General features: G+C 44.4%; 1 protein-coding gene across 2 annotated transcripts in view; it reads right to left on the reverse strand.

The window, feature by feature from the left end:
• The window catches only part of plxnb2a.1 (plexin b2a, tandem duplicate 1), a 96,919-nt gene that overhangs the window by 38,641 nt on the left and 45,424 nt on the right, over window positions 1-12,854 (reverse strand). The window contains exons 1-2 of one of the 2 annotated variants that reach the window (XM_068586314.1): window positions 12,174-12,202; window positions 9,372-9,428 (exon numbers count right to left, since the gene is read on the reverse strand). The gene's annotated coding sequence lies outside the window, so the exon portion shown is untranslated. Of the gene's footprint in view, window positions 1-9,371; window positions 9,429-12,173; window positions 12,203-12,854 lie in introns of those variants that run through there. The other variant, XM_068586313.1, reaches the window with a different exon arrangement.

Consider the following 12,854-nt stretch of genomic DNA (forward strand, 5'->3'; position numbering starts at 1 on the left):
GTTCATTTTCTCAGACCTCTATCTGATCTACACACACACACACACACACACACACACAATTCAATTATGGGAGTTGCTGCAGGAAAAGGTTACTCCTCTCTCTCATTGGTTACAATTCCCACTTTCCTCTCCTGCAAAGTGTGTGTGTGTGTGTGTGTGTGTGTGTGTGCGTGCGTGCGTGCGTGCGTGTGTGTGTGCGTGTGTGTGCTTCACCCTCTGAACCGGAAGAATAGCCATGCATCATAACCAGAATGTGTAAAAAAATAAATAAGTCAATTTCATCAGACGCTCATCTTTCCGACGGTCCCTGAACGCATCGCGTGCGACCAGAACAAACCGCTGAATGAAAACTTTTCGTTTCAAACACACTTACCGTAATGAGGTAGTGTGTGTGTGTGTGTGTGTGTGTGTGTGTGTGTGTGTGTGTGTGTGTGTGTAAACAGGCTGAAAGCAGAGCATTGTGGGTACTAAGAGCGGGGTGAAAGAGAGATTGAAGACAAGGGGATGAAAGTAAGAATAAACTCCTGAAAGAGGAACAAGAATCCCTGGAGCTCCTCCTCCTCCTCTTTCCCCTCTTCCTCCTCCTCCTCCTCCTCTTTCCCCTCTTCCTCCTCCTCCTCTTTCTCTTTTTCAACTGCCCTCTTTATCTCTCTTCCTCCTCCTCATCTTTCTCGCCGCTGAAACACAAAACCCCTGTAATCCTCATGATCCGGACCGGTCCGGAGGGGAAGGGAAGAGAGAAGGAGACTCTGAAGGGAGGGAGGAGGGAGAGAGGGAAGGAAAGAGGGAGGGAGGGAGGGAGTGAAGGGTAAACTGAATGACTGGAATGTGAAGAGGAAGAGGAGAAGCAGCAGGAAGAGCGAAAATCATTTAACAAAATGTCAAAGCTGATTTAGGTTGAAACTGCAGACTAAAGAACCCACGAGGGGGGCGGAGCCTGTCGAACGCTGCTCATCCATTGGTCGTGTTGGTTGTATGAAAAGACTTCTATACAACCAGAGGAGTCGCCCCCTGGTGGTCAGGAGAGAGAATGCAGCTTTAACACATGAAGCATAGACTTCTATACAACCAGAGGAGTCGCCCCCTGGTGGTCAGGAGAGAGAATGCAGCTTTAACACATGAAGCACAGACTTCTATACAACCAGAGGAGTCGGCCCCTGGTGGTCAGGAGAGAGAATGCAGCTTTAACACGTGAGGCACAGACTTCTATACAACCAGAGGAGAAAATATGATAAAAATTAAAATACGTTTCTTTACTTTTTACACTGTTTTAAGTCTTTATTACATATAATAATGACTAATATTTGCCAGATTTTTAAAGTTAAATTTCTCTTGAAAGAAACAGCAATATAATTTTGCTAAAAGGACATTTATTGAACATATTTATTGATAAAAAGTAGCAGGCAGACTGTCATCATTACAGTACTAAAGGGTTAAAAACAGGAAACACTCAAATTTAACGGCCCTGAGTCGGTCGTTGGAGACGTTTTAGGACTTCCTCAGGACCCACAAAGACAAATCACAAACAAGGGGGGAAATAAAATGCAGGATTGTGGGAAAAATAATTGCTTCTCACTGCAAAACGCTGAAAAATACAAGAGTCCTCGAACCTGACGAGAGAGAAACGGCTTCAACTCAAAATGATGACAGCGAATGATTCAGGAGATGAAAATGATCCAGAGATTAAAAACCAAGCCTGTAGGATGTATGAGAGAGAGAGAGAGAGAGAGAGAGAGAGAGAGAGAGAGAGAGAGAGAGAGAGAGAGAGAGAGAGAGAGAGAGGGAGAGAGAGAGAGAGAGAGAATCTTGAGAAAATAGTTTCATTATCTCACTCGCTCCTGAAGAAGCTTTTGGAAAATGTTTCAATAGTTGAAAAGAAGAAGTGCACTCCTGTACACACACACACACACACACACACACACACACACACACACACACACACACACACACACACACACACACACACACACACACACCTCTAAGGGAGGATAATCTTTACAGAATAATCGTATTCTCACATTAAATCCTCTCAGATGCTGCCGTAGAATATGTGAATACGGAAAAAAGATAAAATAAAAAATAAAAACACACAGAAGCATCACACGCTGGCGGCATTCGTGCTTCCTGATGAAGGAAGAAACACACTCATTTGTCACGGGCCATGGCCTCGACACACACACACACACACACACACACACACACACACACACACACACACGGAGAGAGAGAGACAGTTAGTCTGAAAAGGGCGAGCGCAGCGCTGATAGACAGACGTGTGTGTTTGTAATTATCACGACGCTTTTCTTGTCACTTCACTTGATTTGTCTCCGCTCCATCGTTACGTGACTGTGTGTGTGTGTGTGTGTGTGTGTGTGTGTGTGTGTGTGTGTGTGTGTGTGTGTGTGTGTGTGCTCTGACATCCTAGTTCATTAATTCTGACGAGGCTCTACAAACTTTAAACTCCTCGCGGCCCAACACGCCTCCGTGGTGATCAAACCAAGCGCTCCTGCTGCAGAGTGTGTGTGTGTGTGTGTGTGTGTGTGTGTGTGTGTGTGTGTGTGTGCCACATTAAATAATCATGTCAGACTACAACCAGCTATTACTCCCATCAGCAATTAATCTGTCAATTCCTTTTTGAATCAATTGTTCATTCGTCATTGTGTCTTCAGTCTTTCTCTCGGTGGTTTTTTTTAAGAGAACTTTTTCATTTTTCCAGCCACATTTCGTGGCCTTCGACTGCGGTCGCTGACTTCTTCGTGGATAAGAAAGCTTCACGAGATCGAAGACAAAGTTTAACTGAGAAGCTGAACTCATGAAGGTGATCGGGTCAGTAAAGAAAAACAGCAAAAGATCAACAAACAAACACGAGGAAACCAAAGCAAAAAGCAGCGGTTTGAGGCAGAGAGCTGAAGTATGTGCTTAATATTTCATCACATTTCTATTCCCAAGGTCAATAACAAAGCTTCTGCGTCCAGAATGAGCTTTTAAAGGATGTTAAAACCATCAGCGGCTATTTTTAAACACACTTCAAGGTTTCCTAAAAAATGCCACAAATATGTCAGGATCAAATTCCACGAAGACTAAACTGTGTGTCAGTAAAGCTGCACAGAGACCTGCACATGGGGAGGACATTAACCCTGTTGTACCTGTTGCTACACACACAGACACACACACACACACACAGACACACACAAGTCCATTTGAGAAGCATGCAGTGAGAACAATAGCGAGCTGCTGAAGCCATCAGAGGAGGAGAGTTCCCGCTGTTGTCCATAAAAGCTTAAATGTAGCAGACAGCTTAGAGAGTCTGCTTCAGTACTTTCTCTCCTCCTCCTCCTCTTCCTCCTCTTCCTCCTCCTCTTTCACTTCTTCTCTGCAGCCTTTCAAAGTTCATGTATAATAAACAAAAAAACCGAGCTGCAGGTATTCCCGATTCAGTCCCTCAAAGGGAATGAAAGCAGTCGGCTCTCGGCTGGGAAACAACAAAGCGCTGCTGAGGACCGCGTGCTCGAGTCCACAAATACATTCAATGACACAGCAACACCTCAGGGGCGAGCGCAGGCTGACTCACGGACCAGCAGGGGCCGATCATGGGACCACTAAGGGCCAAGGAAGGGCCGACTAAGAGCCAAGTAAGGGAAGACTATGGGCCACGAATGGGCACAATAAGGGCCAAGTATGGGCCAAGTAAGGGCAGACTAAGGGCCAAAAAAGGGCAGAATAAGGGCTAAGTAAGGGCCAAGTAAGGGCAGACTAAGAGCCAAGTAAGGGCCAAGTAAGGGCAGACTAAGGGCTGACTAAGGGCCAAGTAGGGGCAGACTAAGAGCCAAGTAAGGACCAAGTAAGGCCAGACTAAAGGCCAAGTAAGGGCAGACTAAAGGCCAAGTAAGGGCAGACTAAGGGCCAAGTAAGAGCAGACTAAGGGCCAAGTAAGGGCAAACTAAGGACCAAGTAAGGGCAGACTAAAGGCCAAGTAAGGGCAGACTAAGGGCCAAGTAAGGGCAGACTAAGGGCCAAGTAAGGGCAGACTAAGGGCCAAGTAAGGGCAGACTAAGGGCAGACTAAGGGCCAAGTAAGGGCAGACTAAGGGCCAAGTAAGGGCAAACTAAGGGCCAAGTAAGGGCAAACTAATGGCCAAGTAAGGGCAGAATAAGGGCCAAGTAAGGGCAAACTAAGGGCAAACTAAGGGCCAAGTAAGGGCAAACTAAGGGCCCAGTAAGGGCAGACTACAGAGTGACTGCAGGTCGACTGCAGGCGGACCACAAGTCCAGCTCCAGGCAGACTACGGGCCGAGCGTTGGCACACTTGGAGCCGACCACAAGGCGGCTGGTCAACTCAGGGCGGCCTGCAGGCCGAGCCCTGGCAGCCCTGGCAGGCCGAGCCCTGGCAGACGTCGTACCTTCCAATTACAGCCAACTACTTCTGCCGGTTCAGGCACGAAGCCCTTTCAAAATAAACTTACAAAGGTTTACTTGGTTTTGGTTTCGGCAACTCAACGACTGGTTTGGGTTGCAATCAGGATGTTGGTGGTTGCTTTAAGGACGAGTCAACGGTGACGTCACACGAGCAAAGTCTGTTTGTTGGACTCAAAGAGAAGGAATGACCCGACACAAACAGACAAACACAAACAACAAACATCTGTTTACTGGAAAGTAACGAAGAGCTAACGGCGGAAAAATGGAGGCAAAAAAACAAAAAAGATGGCCGTGTTTTTCTTCTTCTTCTCTGGTCCAAAACCCGAAAGAAAAAAGAGTTTAAAGCTTTCCACCACAGCGAGCATCCGACACACACACACACACACACACACACACACACACACACACACACACACTGGCACACACTCTCTCGCCACACACACATAAACACGCCGCAGCACCAGTTGGCAGCTGATAAAAGTTGCTTCGAGTCGTCAACTCTCCTCCTTCAGCTCGTTGTTTTCCTTCTTCTCCTTTTCTGGTTTTTCTCTCCATCGATTTTAAAACGTTTTTCCATCCTCTGTTTCTTTCTTGCGGCGTTACTTCCTGGTTCATTTTTCATGATTGGGAGTCAAACATTCTTCTTTTCTCCTACTCGTTCACTTCCATCCACCCTTCCTTTCCTACATTCCTTCCTTTAATCCACTCACATCCTTTTATTCCTTCTTTCAGATACTTTCAATCCTTGCTCCCTTCCATCAGTCCTTCCTTCGTTCCTTTGCTCTGACCTTACTTCTTTGCATCATTTCCTGCGTCCCTTCCTACCTCTGTCCTTCCTTCGCTTCCTTCCAACCATCTTTACTTCCTTCCTTCCCTTCCATCCATAATTCCTTTCCTCTATCCTTACATCATTTCTTCCTTCTGCCAGTCTGTCCTTCCTTCTTTTTCATTCCTTCCATTCTCTGTCTCCTTCCTTCCTTCTATCCTTCCTTCTGTTCATCCTTCCTTCCTTCCTTCATCAAGGATATGAATGAGAGGATTAAGGAGATTTGATGAAAAACATGGACACCGAGTTTTGTCAGGTCTGAGGAGAAGTGTGTGTGTGGGTGTGTGTGTGTGTGTGTGTGTGTGTGTGTGTGTGTGTGTGTGTGTGTGTGTGTGTGTGTGTGTGTGTGTGTGTGTGTGTAAAGATAAAAATGGAGTCCAGTCAAAGCACCTCAAATTTCACGCAGTGATAAATTTCTGGGAGTAAATCCAAACACAACAGTCAGACACACACACACACACACAGCCACACACACACACACACACACACACAGTAAACCTCCAGCCGCAGCAGTCACGGTGAGATAAGTGATGAAATGATGAAGTAGATTAATAGAAAAGACTCAAAGTTCTCCACATCTCAGAGCTTGGAGTGACTCTCCGTGTGAGCGATGCGTCTTTGAGACGTCGGCGTCGCAGCTCGTGTGTCTGCTGTTGTACCTTCATTTTGTAAAAGCTGCTTCCAATGAACAGCTAAAGCCAGGAGAAGACAAATGACAAGAATCGAGCCGACTCATCGCCGCGCTCTGCACACGAAGGGTTTGACCCTGAGATGCTGGATATATGAAAACACCCGAGTGTCACGGTACGAGAACTCATGAAACACAAAGTTCAACACAACAGAGGGATTGAAGACATGGAGGCGAGGAGGAAGTGGAGGAAACACACGGCCAGAAGCAGATCATAGAAACCTGTGAAGGTGGATTTGTCTCTTTTTTACCTGAGAAAATGTCTAGTTTGCAAATAAATTATCTTCAAATCTTTGCTCTCAATGTAAAAATTGCTCTAAAAAAACAAAAAAAAAACAAAGAACGCTCTCAAAGAAAAAATGCTCCCAAAACTAAAATTTGCTCTCAAAAAAGAATTTTTTTCATTTTTTTTTTTTGACAGCATTTTTTTTTTTTGCGAGCGTATTTTTTGGGGAGATCATTTTCTGTAATTGAGAGCAAAGATTGGAGCTTTTTTTTTTTTTTTAAAGATCAGGGGTTTTTTTTCGAGCAAATTTTAGTTTTGAGAGCATTTCTTTTGAGATCGTATTTTTTTTAGATACATTTTTTTAATTGAGAGCAAAGATTTAGATTTAGATTTAAAAAAAAATTAGAAAAATTTAAAAAAAAAAATTAAAATTTAATTTTCTTTTTTTTTTTTAAATTTAGAAAATTTAGATTTAGAGATAATTTACTTACAAACTAGAAATTTGCTCGGGTAAAAAACACAAATCTACCTCCATAGAACCAGCAACATGTCTGCACTGCTGATTCTAATAATTAACGTGTTTAAACTCGTCAACTTCAATACTAACTGTTGACGGTTGTCTTTATTAAAACCGTTGGCTTCTCTGCAGGAAAAGCCTCTGAATCACGACGTTGTGGCGAGGAAGGAGGAAGGTGAGGAAGGAAGAGCCTCACGTGGGCACAGCGGCCCTGCAGCTGGTCTGCAAGGCACAGCAAGACGAGGTGTTGCAGCCGTTAGCGCGGATGCTAATCTTCCCTTAATGCGTTTAATGTGAAGAGAGGCCGTCAGTGTAGCGATGCTGGAGCGAGCCGAATGACTCGTTCTGGGTGGCTTTTAAATTCTGAACACGGAGAAAGAAAAAGAAGCAACACCTTCAAGAAATTGTGGAAATAAAGCCGCGGCATTGGAGATTCCCAAAGCCAAGAGCAAGAGTGAAAGAGTCTCGTCAAAGAGATCCCAACGGCAATAAAGTAGAGTTCAAATCTAGTACAAGTCTCTGAATCCAAGCCCCAAGTTAGTCATGACGAATGCAAATGTATAGCATGAAGTCTTGTCCAAGAAATTACAAAGTGACTCAAGAAAAGTTTAAATCTTGTCAAAGCAAGTCTCAGCGCGTTGCGTCATGTCCATGTCGAGTCATACGTCCACTTCCCCTCCCTCCAGGGTCAGGGAGTCAAGTCACGAGTCTTCATCAGCAACATGCAGGTCAGATGTAAGTCTTTTACGTCGTTGCGGCTGCAGAACTTCATCCAAAATGGCCGCCTTCTAGTCCAAAAGCAACGCTTTTAAACAAACTACACAACTACTATTGTTCAAACAAACGTCTCTGAAACGAAAATATCTTTATTTTTAAATTCTAGAGAGAAATGGAGCGTTTACATGTGAAAATCATCTCGTCCTGGTTTCAATATTTCCTTCTAAAAATAGATTTAACAACCTGCTGAAGAGTAACTTCACCCAGTTTAATAATGCGGCTTCTTTCATGCAGACTGGCGGCATCGACGCGTTTTGTTCCCCGTCAGTGATGCATTGTGGGTCTGTGTAGCGAGCTACATCAAAGCTGGGCGTGTCCACGGGGCCAGCGGACCAAAGGCCCGACCACACCCGCCCTCCACCCACAGAGGACAATGCAGCCATTTTCCTCTTTTCACAGTCTGCGATGGATTCATCCTCTCAGGACAAAACGCTTTGAGAAGAGGGGAAACAAAAGGTATCGAGCCGCCGGGAGAAACCCCAAAACCTTCTTTTAGCGGGCAACAAAGCTGCAGCATGAAGGTCCAACGACAAAGAGGGTCATACGAAACGACAGCAACGAGTTCATCCACGCAGCTCGTTGCATTGCATTCTGGGGAGCGGCTGCTAACCCCTCCCTTTTTTATTGAACTTTTTCATACGCCGGTGCAATGCATGTTGGGTAATGCTCGTGTCCGTTGGGAATGGGCCCCCGGAAAGAGCTTCTTGAGGCCCGCGTGTCAACGAAGTACGTTCCGAGGGCGACGCTCTCGAGTCCTGAAGCCCCGCCTCCAAAATGGGGCGGAGCTTTCTCAACCGAAATTAGTCAGAAATGTGTAGCGACTGTAGTGCATGTTGGGTAACGGTCGTGTCCGTTGGGAATGGGCCCCCGAAAAGAGCTTCTGGAGGCCCGCTTCAAGAAGCAAAAGTGAACTGCAGTCAACGAGTACGTCCGAGGAAGCTCCGCCTCCAAAATGGGGCGGAGCTTGTCGTCCAATTCGATGCATTCGCAATCGAAATCAGTCAGAAATGTGTAGCGACCGTATTGCATGTTGGGTAACGGTCCTGTCCGTTGGGAATGGGCCCCCGAAAAGAGCTTTGAGGCCCGCTTGTCGAGCGTCAACTCGTCCGCCGAGCCCTGAAGCCCCGCCTCCAAAATGGGGCGGAGCTTGTCGTCCAATACGATGCATTGTCAATCAAAATCAGTCAGAAATCTGGCCTGAGGATTACTGCGTCTGCGTAGGAACAACAAGCTCTTCTGGTAATCCCAGGAGGTTGAAGTCTACTCCTTTGTGTGCGTGAGCTCTCAGTCCACGTTGTGAAAGTGAAGACATTCAAACTTCTTCTTTAAAAAAAAGGGCTTTTCGAGGTTAAAGTCGTTAAGTTTGGTTTAATTGTTCTCGTTCCTTTGCTTCTTTCTCTTGGAAGCCGTCTGCTGTTTGTTTTCTTGGCTCGCCGTTATCGTCTCGCCGCAGTAGCGGGAGAATATAATGTTGGTTGTTTTTGTGCATTAAAGCTTCAGAGTTCAAATAAAAAGCGTAAAGCGACACAATGTGAGAGAGAGAGAGAGAGAGAGAGAGAGAGAGAGAGAGAGAGAGAGAGAGAGAGAGAGAGAGAGAGAGAGAGAGAGAGAGAGAGAGAGAGAGAGAGAGTCAGTAATTGGCTGATATGTGAGAGTGTTTGCATGGGGGGCAGCAGGGTCTCAGCAAGAATTCATTTCTTAAAAACGGCCTGAAGCCTCCAATTAACCCTTTCACCCAGACCGCCCCCTCCCCACACACACACACACACACACACACACACACACACACCAGACAGCCGGCGGCGTTCATGGGAACCCGGCGCTGCTTTCTAAAGACATGGTAAAACGGGGAAAGAAACCGACTTTTGGAGGTGAATTGCGTGTAGATTTAAATGGCGAGATTTTCAAAATAAAAGCCCTACCTGCTCGCTCAGCGTTGGGGCCGATTGATCTCCGATGACATCGACCGGCTCGCGCTCCTGAAAGAGAAGTTCAGAGGACACATCAGCCGTCTGCTGGAGAAGCTGCTGTGGATTAAAACGACATTAATACACACAAAAAAATAAGAAATCTTGTCGTTTCCCTCGGAGAGAAAAAGCCTTTTGCCGGCTGGAATAATAAGAAAACAAACCGGAGCTCTTGAATACAGCTCTTCACCAGGGGGGAATTAACTAAAAGGCATTTTAATTTGTGGTAATAAGAGCTCCAGAGCGTCTGTTTTGTTCTCTCGTAGCGATAACGTTCGTGCTCACAGGCTCCAAAACACAGAAAAGAGACTTTTTTGTGTTTTCACTCCGGGGAAGAGAGGAATCAATTTGGGGAGTAATCTGTGAAATGAGACAACCAACACACAGGAAGCTGCACAACCGACACAGAGAGGCTCACATGTCGCTGCAGATACCTTCATCTGCCCTGGAACAAGTACTTTATACACACTTGTGTGTGTATAAAGTACTTGTACTGCTGCATTAATGTGCATTGTGACTCCTTTATCTACATCAATGCTTTGAATTATGAAAAGAAAAACAGGTTTTTCTGGCTCATCCAAGAGTTTATTCATCTGAGGAAGTGAACACACAAAAGGAAACATTTCATCACATAATTACACATCAGACTAAACTAAACTTCCTCCAGAAGACGGTGAACGTATGAAACTTTGGTTGAAACAAAGCGAAAACTTAAAAATGCTATAAGATCCAAATGAAGGATTTGGCACATACACAAAAAGTATATAGGAATAAATAAACGTGACAAAAAGACTGTTCAGGCAACACAAAAGCGCTACACAAGACCTGACTCGCTTGAAACTTAATACGTCAAAATAATCTTTCTGAGAAGCTTCACGCAGAGAAAACACCAACATGTTGCTGGAAGTTGAAGTTTAAAGTGGCACAGGAACATAAAATACCCCAAGGAAAAATACAAGTACCTTGAATTTGCACTACAAAGTACAACAAGAAGTACAACACTTCAAATGTGGCGAGTTACTGTTGACCCTTCGTCTGCTGCAGGAACGCAAGAGAACGTCTTTCACTTCACATCGAAACGAGCGGCAAAGCAGTTAGTGAGGCGAGACTGAGCGAGAGTGTGTGTGTGTGTGTGTGTGTGTGTGTGTGTGTGTGTGTGTGTGTGTGTGTGTGTGTGTGTGTGTGTGTGGGGTGAAGTTAGCTTGGCAGCACTTCTGACGGCGCCGAGGCCCTCGGTGCTCTCCAGCAGAATGAAGCAGTCTGTCTGCGTCTATCTCAAACAACCAGATGCTTCTGGATCGCAGAGCCCGACTCGCTCGCGCGTGTGTGTGTGTGTCTGTGTGTGTGTGTGTGTTCTACACGCGAGTGTGCGTCCATATGTTGGAGCGTCTAACATCCAGTATGTAAACATCCAGATGGCGGAGCGTCAGTCGGCACAATGGTTCCTTCCATCACCAGGAAGTAGCTGGAGAAGCGTAAAGAAACACCATGAATATTCATCACGTGGCTTTTGGAAGCGACCGCTCGACAATTACGACGCACTTGTGATACACAACAACACAAAATAATGATAATTAAAGGGTTTGTATCAATAAAACCACAAATAAGGCTGAAGATTGGAAGGATAAACACGGTGGTTTGAGTCCCACAAAGGGATTAAATACACGGTTACGGCTCCTAAAAACACAGATTCATTCACTTCAGATTAGATTCTTTAGTTATGAGTAAAAGTACTTAAACAAGTTAAAAGAACTTCCTTGAAAATGTAAAAAATAAACAGGAATTTGTGATGTAATGCATCTAATGTCTTGAAATGTCCTTTGTATGGAAGTGCATTACCGTCACAAAAAAGAGGCTTAATTATGACAACGAAACATTATTGACAACAAAACAAAGTGCCAAAAAAAAGTTGAGAAAAACAAAGTTGACAAAAAAAAGTGACTAAAAAGAGTACGACAAAAAAACGTCATTACAAAAAAAGTCATGACTTTTTTGTCGACTTTTTTTGTTTGTGTCATAATTATGTTTTTGTGCTTTTTTGTCGACTTTTTTGTCATACTTTTTTTTGTCCATTTTTTTGTCATACTTTGTGTGCGTGTCAAACTTTTTTTTGTCATGATCTTTTTTGTGATACGTTGTTGTTGTGGTGGAAATGGGCTTCCATACATTTGTGACGTTAGATTATTATGAATAATTTTAGATTCGACGTGTATATCTTTAAAAAAAAAGAAGCTTTTTTTATATCTACAAAAGTGCAGAAACTTTTAAAAACTCAATTTCTGCTCGTTTTTCAAAATAAAATTCCGACTTCACAGGAAACAACTCAGTTTTGTGTTGAAACTTCTCGGCTAGTTTTAGGAAATAAAAACGCTGTCGAGCTCATTTTCTGTAACCGTGTAGCAGTAAAGAAACGATGCAACTAGCACGTTAGCTAGCTAGCCAGCTAGTATGCTCGTTAGCGTGCTAATTCCAGCACGTTTTACTGCAGCACCGGTTATAGTCAAGGTGGTGAACAGCAGCAAAGTTGTCACTCATCCGGCGACAGCAATGCGTCGTGTCATTTTAAATGATTAACTAATGATTAGTTCCATTGAGGGTTAAATCTGCTGAACATTTTCTCCTTTAAATCGATCGTTTGCTTTGTAAAAATAGTGAAAGTTTGCGTCAAAACGACGGAGAAACGTTCGCAAAGTTAGTTTTTCGAGGAGAATAATCAGGATTCACAGATTTCGATGAGTTGCACTTCATTTTACTCACGTCATTGTGTACTCTTCTCCCCGCTCAACCTCCTCTGACCTTCAGTCTTCCACAAGATTCAACAAACTGAATCAGTAAAATACTTTAAAAACGCACAAATCGTGCGACTGCAAAGTGACTTCACACACATTACTCATACGAGTCATGGAAGGTTTTTTTGGGGAGTCGCATTTTTATAAAGAATGAAGCAGACGGAGGACGGACGCTCAGCAGGTCCAGATTGGAGGCGGGAACGCCCTCTGCTCTCCGTGTGACCTCTACGCCAGGAACCAACTACACACACACACACACACACACACACACACACACACACACACACCATGAGTCATGTGTCATGTGCCAAGAGAGCCGGTGCAGCAGCAGCAGAGACAAAGAGCCACAGCTTCACTGTGTGCATTTAAATGCAGAAGCTGCAGCACACAACGCCTCATTTACATATTTAAACACAACATTTCATACAACTTGCAACACAATAAATCCTGGTAATGTGAGTGATGAAGTGGTGAAGTTTCATGGTGTCATCTATTCACCTGTAGAGTCTTCACAGTGTGGAATGTTGCACCTGTGCAAAAGGTGGCTCTTTACGCTAATGAGCGCCGTTGCATTTTGAAGCATAAGCGACGATTAATATTTTATGTTTTTCCAGATTTTGGACCGTGCAGGTGAACATCTAAAGGGGAA

Source organism: Clinocottus analis, unplaced genomic scaffold (genome assembly GCF_023055335.1).
Source record: "Clinocottus analis isolate CAN_PGR_092001 unplaced genomic scaffold, fCliAna1.0.p SCAF_20, whole genome shotgun sequence".
Taxonomy (NCBI): Eukaryota; Metazoa; Chordata; class Actinopteri; order Perciformes; family Cottidae; genus Clinocottus; species Clinocottus analis.